The sequence below is a fragment of the Neopelma chrysocephalum genome, unplaced genomic scaffold (assembly GCF_003984885.1).
Source record: "Neopelma chrysocephalum unplaced genomic scaffold, ASM398488v2 Primary Assembly neopelma1_147, whole genome shotgun sequence".
Lineage (NCBI taxonomy): Eukaryota > Metazoa > Chordata > Aves > Passeriformes > Pipridae > Neopelma > Neopelma chrysocephalum.
The window spans coordinates 14,751,122-14,759,444 of NW_020897809.1; the positions used below are offsets into that span (position 1 = coordinate 14,751,122).

General features: G+C 44.4%; 1 long non-coding RNA gene across 1 annotated transcript in view; it reads left to right on the forward strand.

The window, feature by feature from the left end:
* LOC113975959 overlaps positions 1-7,907 on the forward strand; it is a 65,389-nt gene extending 57,482 nt beyond the window's left edge. The window contains exon 3 of the long non-coding RNA XR_003536967.1: positions 7,706-7,907. This is a non-coding gene — a long non-coding RNA (uncharacterized LOC113975959). The remainder of the gene's footprint in view (positions 1-7,705) is intronic.
* Positions 7,908-8,323: the final 416 nt, after the last annotated feature.

Consider the following 8,323-nt stretch of genomic DNA (forward strand, 5'->3'; position numbering starts at 1 on the left):
AGTGGCACAAGGCTTGTGCCTGTCAGCTGTGCTCTGTGTGCAGCTCAGGAGGGGACAGTCCTGCCTGTTTCCAGCCTGGTCAGTGGGACTGAGGCTGTCAGAGTGATCAGAGCTCAGGGGTTCCACAGGCACAGGCAGCAGAGGAAGAGCAGGGCTGGAGGAAGGCTTGCAGAGGGCAGTGCCTGGTGTGGGTGGCATGTTCTGGGAGTCAGGGCTCTGGAGCAGCGTGAATTTTGGGAGAGGATTTCTGGCTTGTGTTTCCAGCTCGCTGTGCTGTTATGGGTGCTCTGCTCTGTGAGAATAGAGCAGGGACAACTGTTACTCTGGCTCAAGTGCTGCTGATCTTTAGAGCTTCTCAGCATTTTTGCTGTTATTGCTGTTATTCTGTTGTTTCCTCCCCGTGGCTCTGTGACAGCAAACTTTTGTCATCCAGCTCCTCAGTTCCTGTTAGAGCAGCTGGGGAGGGATGTGCTGCCACAGTGGGATTCTGCTGTTTGACTGAGCTCTCTCAAAAGCACAGTGTGTGATGTGGGAAGAAGTCATAGAAAGCTTGGTAAAGGTGGAGAGGAGCTTTTGCCTTCCTTCATGAGCCCTTGAGCCAAACTGGCTCCCTGGTAGTTCCTGTGCAAACTATGATTTTTCCTCCAGACTTCTCCCACTCTTTTCTAGGTCTGCCCTTTTCCTTGCACTTCAAGGTTCTGCTTCTCCCCAGTTTCTGCGCTGCTCTGCTCTTGCTTTGCTCCCTTTTTAGCATGAGAATCCTCCCAGTGTGGAAGAGTTAACTGCAGTGTTGTGCAGCTGCCAGGCAGTTTGGGTTCTTGTGTCCTTGTTAAAGTGGAGACATTGGCTTGTAAATATTCCACTCTGAGGTCTGATTGTGGCTCAGACCAGCAGCTACAGACATCTTCCTACAATATATTTTGGCAGGGCTGGGTTGATTAATGAAGCTTGAAGCATGAGAAGGAAAACTCTGGGAAACTCCTATGCTGCACTTAAAATATCTCCTGTAAATTAATATTTCTGAAACATGTTGTCTGCTTTAAACTTGGACCCAGGGGAGCAAATGTGCTGATATGTATGAGTAGTTTGATTTCCTTCCCAAGCTCAGCAAGAGTCTGTGCCAGTGAAGGGCAGCAAGAAGCTTTGAGCAGAGAAAATAGAAGTTTAATGTTTCTGGCTGTTGAATGAAAGAATTGGGCTGTTATGGAGATGATTGAAGGATGGAATATCAGCATCTCAGAAGCCCTGCAGCCATGTCTAATGCTGTCCCTCTAAAAAGTGCTGTGTTGATGTTACAAGTACTTGAAGTAATGACTTTTTAATGTCTTCAAGGGAAACAAGACCACCCTGATTAGCTCTAATTTTATTTTCCAAAGAGTTGTGATTACTGAAAAGTTGCTGTATGTCATGAATAACTTGGTTCTGTGGCCAAGGCACCCCAGGTTTGCTACAAAGCCATTAATTTTAGTGGTTAGGCCTCAGTTTCTCTCTTGCTTTGAGGTAGTTTGGCAGCTGAACCAAGTTTAAATGCATTTTTTCCTACTGGAATCAATGTCCTGGTAGTGTCAAGGTAAAGACCAGTCTGAAGACCTGACCTGAAAAAAAAAAGCTGCCTGCCTTTTTTTCCTCCTGTTTTTTCCTAGTTGGATCACTTTGGAAATCCTCTTTGTCATGAGCCTGGGAGAATTCATGTGTGAGAAACCTCCCCAGGAGCTGTCTAATACATTTGTGGGGAGAGCTGTGGAGCATTTCTGTCTCAAGGAGAAGTGCCCAAAGCATATTCTCTGATAATTCTCTTGAGCAAACCTGTGTAACTTGTCACAAAATTTTGCCACTGGACATGGATGTTCCACGCCCTGAAAAAGCTGCTTTTGAACTTCATTGCCAGTGAAAATCCTTCATGGTTGAGCTGTAGCTTTTCAAGATTGTTAGGGGAAAAGTTCTCCTTTCCGTTTTGTTCTGTATTTATGTATCTACACACAGGCCAAAGACAAAAAAATGGGGGTCACTGAAGTGTTGTGTCAACGCATATAAATCTCAGGGCAAGTGTGAAGGAGTCTGTGATGCTGATGTTGGAGAACAGCCCACTGCACACTGGGCTGAATTTTTTTAAGTGACTGGTACCTGCAGGAGGACATGATGTGAGTTCTGATTTTTTTTTTTTTAATGTGGATAAGTAATTTTAAAAGGCGTTTCAAGCTGAACACACACAATTTAAGCCCCCTGAAATACTAATTTTCAATTTCTTCCCCCCTTGGGGGGGTGGCACGTGAGTGACCACACCTGCACTGTGTGGCCACCTGGCAGTGGGGGTAAAATACCTTGTTAAGAGTTAAATGATAAGTCATTGCAAAACCTTGGCAGTGAGATGCTATCTAGCTAAAATTACTGGCTGAACTTTAATTCCCAAGACGGGCACTGCTTCGTTGTTTGAAGCTGTTTGTAGCTGTCGTGATCAATACGAGTCATACTTTTCATGAGTCTTCATATTCTGCTGTTCTGAGCACTCTGCTGGCTGTGGATTTCATTGGCAGTCTCCTTTAACTCATTTTCTGTTCTCCAGCATTAATCTTCGCTTGTCAATGTTTTCTAAATCTAATCCAGCAGAGCCCCAGGAAAATAAAGCAATTGTTTAAATTGATGGTTTTGAACAAAATAAATCATAAATCAGTATATGGTCTTTGAAACCTCTCTTTATCTAGAAAGTGTTTTCTTTTTTTTTTTCTTTTTTTTTCTTTTTTTTTTCCTCTCCCTCTTGGAATGTGATTATGGAGCCTGGATTAGAAATGTGCAGGAAGCCCGTGCCACCTGCAGGTGCTGGGGAGAGGCTGCACTTCTCAGCAGTGTCCAGTGCTGAGCTGCCTCTTACAGGGCCTGCAGGTGATCAAAATGAACCTGCTCAGCTTTCTTTCCTACTTCAGCAAACGGAAAACACAGAATATAACAGAGGGTGTTGTTCCAGAATCCCCATGTTAATCAGTCTTGACTAAATATAAGTAGAAAGGGCTCAGATGAGGCAGGATCAGTGGGGGGTTGTTTTCTTCCTGTTGCCTTCACAGAAAGCAGCTGGTGCAGCTCTAGGTCTGAGGACCCCAGGGGCCAGAACTCTCCTGCTTTGGTGTGTTGGCTTCTGTATTCATTGATATTCCTCTCTTAATGAGAGCCTAATGTCTGTCTGGGAGGTAAAAAGATGGAACTGTGTTTCTTCTAAGGATGAACTGGTACGAAGTCAGGTTTCTGGGGGCTCATTGTCAAATTTTAGCTATTTGGGACTTTGTTCAGCCTGAACCCCAGGTGTGCTCAGATGCCACCTCAGTGGCATTGCTGGAAGCCAAGCTGCTGTGCAGGTTTGAAGCTGCCTACAAATAACCCTCCCAAACAGCAAGAGAGAGCACGGATGGGGAATGATTTAAGGAGAACAAAACAAAGTAATGGAAGACAGCATGTGCTGCTAATTACCTGCCATTCTGATTTCTGGGGTGATTTTTCATCCATGAGCTGTGTGGTCGAATTCAGCAGCAAACCAGGAGTACGTTCTGGCTTGTGGGCATGTTAAATACTGGGATTGACATTGTGTCATTCCTGCTCCAGGTCTTCCATTTAGGCTCGTGCTGTAGCTTGGGGAGTGCTGCTGGAGCTGGGTAGTTCATCATAAGTCGTAATTGCATAAAGATGATGTGCAGGAGCTCCCCAGACTCAATTTCCACTTGTAATTGGCAGATGAAAGAAGACTCAGAACAATTATCTGATATTAATTACGTCAAAGACTTTTCGGATTTTCCTCATCTTTAAAGTCTCATTTATTGACATGACCAGGGAGCTTTGTGCAGGGAAAGAGGGAGGGAGCCTATGACTCTTTCAGCAGTTCTATCTGAAGCTGACTTGTGCCCCTTCATGGTAGAACATCTTCAGCAGCTTTAGCTCTTGAAGTCTCGTGGTCTCCAAATATCACATTGGTGTAAAATGTCAGCAACACCTCAGCCTGGAACTTGTTGCTTGGCTTTGTGGAGGAGAAAGCACAGGGCTCAGAGCTGGGCATTCGCAGCACCCAATGCAGTCCTGCCTACCTGTGCCTCTCAGAAAATTCAAATATTTGTTTCAGTATTTATGCAGAGTGGGCTGAAAACTGTGAGCAGGGACTGAAAATTCAACCCCTGAAACAAAGTAGTTGTGCCAAACCCATTTCAATGGAAGAGGAGCTTTCTACAACCAAGACTTTTATTGGATAGTTTATCCTGTGAGGGGAAGAAGGGAGATGTGGCTTTAGTGGACACCTCTAAAAAAACCAAGAACTGAGTTTTAATTTTGCAGAAAAAGCATCTATGAAGTTGTAGCTACTCTTGCAGGTGAGACTGGACAATAATTCCAGACTTATTTTTGGAAGAGTGCTTCTGTAAGGTAATGGGAATGTTAAGGAGGAGAAATTCTAACGTAGCTGTGCACTCTGATAATACACCTGCTCTCAGCCACACTCTCTGCAGTTACTGAGTTCTGTGCACTGAAGGCAGAGAAGAGTTCCATTAATTCCAGAAAAATGCTGGATCAGAAAACTCTCTGCTGGAGGTCTGTTATACACAGGTTATCTTCTGAGCTTGTGTGGACTGGTCCTGTGCTCTGACAGGCCTGATTTTGGTGGTTTTTTTTGTTTGGTTGAATTTTTGTTTTTGTTTTGGGGGTTTTGTTTGTTTTTTGTTTGGTTTTGTATTAGTTGGGGTTTTGTTTATTTTGTGTGGGGATTTTTTTGTTGTTGTCATTGGTTGGTTTTGTTTTTTTTTTCCTTTTCCTCTCTGGTGTTTAGTCTTGTGGCAGCTGTATTATGGGATGGCAAGGGAAAATGACAATTAATAGTCCCTGCCATAAGGAACTAACCTGCAATCTGTGTGTGCAGGGGGGAGGCTTTCTGTCTTGTTCCAGAGTGTGTAAAACCCACTGGAGGGTATCGGTCATCTGGTGTAAAACTAGAGTAAGCCTGCAACCAAAAATGGACTTAAATAGAACTCAGATCATGGGTGGAAGTTACAAACCATGGGTGGAAGTTACAAGATTGAGTTTTGTTGGATTTGCAACCCTGTGGTTCCACCTGTAGCAGGTGTAATGACTGAGTTGGTGTCTCAGCTTCCCAGCACATGGGGAGTCAAATTTGCTTGCTTTCATTTCTTGATGCCTATTTTTACAAATGCTGTCAGCATGTTGTGTGTTCCCTGCCTCTACTTGTCCTTCAGGTTTATGTGATCAAATATAAACCTTGTTTTCTTAGGAATCCAGGCAGGAAAAGCGAAAGTAGTCAAATATAAATACATACCTCCCTTGCCTTTTTTGATTGAGCATCCCAGTGTCTGTGGGACTGTGGAGAGGAACTGTCCACTGAGGGTAGCATGAATAATGGCCCTCACTCCCTTTTAAAGCAGGGTAATAATATGCAATATTTATTGTATTTGCCTGAATGCTCAAAAATTATGTTTGGGCTGAAATTTATACCCAGCCAGGCCCCTGGAGGGCACCAACGGCCAACATTACAGATTTTTCACTCTCCTTTTAGCTATTACCCACTGACACAGAGCACTGTGAGAATGGCAAATATATCCCCACGTATAGATTAAAGTGAACTTGCTTTGCCTTGCATAATTTGAAAATTCAAAAGACCAATTTCTTAGCGTAATTGAAAACCGCTACATTTCAGGCTTATTCATTGAATCAGTATTTCCAGTTAGAATTCAAATTAATCTTTCTACCTTTAAACAAGATAACGAGGGTGTAGTTATATTTACTCAGCCTTTTAACAATCAGGTTCAGTGTAGCTGCATATGATTAACTATACAGCCACGACTGCAGAGGGTTAGTGTGGGCATGGCTCGAGTCATGAGGGAAATTCATCTCTTAGGGCTGAAAATCTGAACTGACAGTTCAACACTCAGCCCAATGCCCCAGTCCCTCTGGAAGAGAAAAGTAAAAAGGAAGGAAGGAAGGTGAAATGACCAGCCCAACATAAGAGCTGTGTCAGCTTCTGCATGTTCCCCCCGGGATTATTTTTTTTTTTAATTCAGCCTGGAGTCCTCTTGCTTTAAAGCTGTGTTAATGCAACTTTACTGAGTTACCTCCAACACCTGTCAAAAAGAGATGTGACATCTGAGAGTGTTTTTGGAGCACATCTGTGCATCTGGGTGTTCTGTGGGTTGGTCAGCTGGAAACACAAGTTTGAGGTTTGTGCGTGGAAACCTTTATCTGGAGCACACCCTGCTCTGCATCTCAGGTGTCTGGTGTGGTGGGTAAATTGGGTGGTAAAAATCCCCAATTCTGTGAAATAACAATGGGTGGGTTTTAGGAGCTCAACTCTACAAAGAGAAGCCAAAGGGATAATTTTACCAGTATCATCCTAAATTTGGGCACCTGAGGCATTGTGGACTTCCTTGGTATTTGGAGTGGCTTGGACTGACTTTTTCTTAGGTTGTATAAGGAAGCAGAGCTCCTGAAGTTCAGGAGAATTAAACTGAACCACAAAAATAACCAAACTTTGGCAGAAGAAGGCTTTTTAGTCTTAGTGGTACAAGGCCCAGAGGCTGAATGTCAAAAAAAGAAGTCAAATCTGCAGAGAACAAAGCAAGGGAGCAGCTGGTCACAGGCTCTGGTGGATCCTGCGTGACTTGCAGTGTCCAAATGGAGATGAGTTACCTTTCTGAAAGCTCAGCTCTAACTCCAAGATTAATTCTGGGAAGTCCAACCTGCCCTGTGACATACAAGAGGTCAATATGAAGAATATGGGTTGGTTTTTTTAATGCATTAATAAAGAAGGGGCTGTTGCACAAGGTCACAGCAGACAGGTTTGAGGGCAGGTAGTTCTGCCGCGCTGCATTTCTGCGGGGAAGTGCTGAACACGTCCGTGTCCCTGTGGCTGTTTTCCCAACACCTTACAAGGGACTGGGTTTCCTGATGCTGAGAACCTTCCTGGTTGTTGGTTTGGTGCTTGGAGGTGTGGTGTGTAGGTGGGCACCCTGGTTTTCCTGCAGGGAAGCACATCACTGTGATGGCTCAGCCGGCAACAGCCTTTGCAGAACGTGAGAGGTTTCAGGGGATTTTTTCGTTCTTATTTCTGGGAATGGCAACAAATAAACCAGATTGTCAGTAGGAGTATTTGACCCTCCACATAGTACATCTTACCTGCAGTGGGCTGTGGTCTCTGGCAATACCTGTCCCCTGTGTGAGCTGATGCTCTTCCATTGAGGCTGAGCTGTGTTTCCTTGCACTTGCAGTGTCTCAAATCTTGCACGTGGGCAGCAACTGCTTGAGCTGCACTTGCTTGATTTGTGTGTGAGAATGTGCAGAGGGCACCCCTCAAAGTGAATGTTAATAACCAGTTGTTACAGCATCCTGAGCAACAGCTGTGCAGAGGTACCTGGGGTGGGTTGTAGGTGTGTGTTCAGGTTGCACTGTCACAACTTCTGAGCTGAATCCACCTCCCAGCTGGCTCCTGCAAACAGGCAGGAGGCAATTTTTCTCACAGGCTTCTACTTTGTGCTCTATCAAGCAATCTGTGGCTCGTGCTTCATTATCTGAAATTGCATTATCATTTATACTTGTGCAAAAAGGGATTATTCAATTCTACCTGTGTTTAAATATAAACATCAATGTAATATAACACCCTGCAGAAGGGTGAAGTACTTCTTTGTTGGCTGCTGTGCTAATTGTCCTCCCTGTCACTCATTTACAGGTCTGGGCTGGTTTAGCTCTGCATCTGTCTCTGCTGCACTGTCTGCAGGCACAGGAGTGCAGACTGTTTAATTTGCACTGGGGACTCCCTTTGACTCCATGAATAAGAAAGCACCTTTAAACACTCCCCACCTCTACTGAGCTGCATGTTCCTGGTTTCCAGCTCCTGTGTGCACTTGGCCAGCAGGATCAGAGCTGGGCCTACAAGGTAAGTGTGAGCAAACTTATAACGAAGTTGTTAAATTAATGTAAGTTGTTATTTACCTGTCCAACATCTCAAATTGGACCATGAACTTGATATTTCCAACACTATCATTACTCTACTGTTGAACCAGCATGGTGATGGCAGGTGGGACTTACTGGTTCTTCTGGCATCTTTGTGGGCCCTGAATCTGTCGAGGGAAATCTGTTTTGCATGTGAGAAGACAGGGATTGAGGTTACCTGGGTGATCCCACCTGCAATCCTTGTGCTACTTTTAACCTGTAGGGACTAAGTAGACAGTCACCTCTCCCTAGTCTTTCCCCTGATTACTCTACTGTGCCCAGCATACACTGGAAAGAGAAGAGATTGTGTCCTAATACACTATTTTTGAAAGGCTGGCTGTTGCTGTGTGAAATC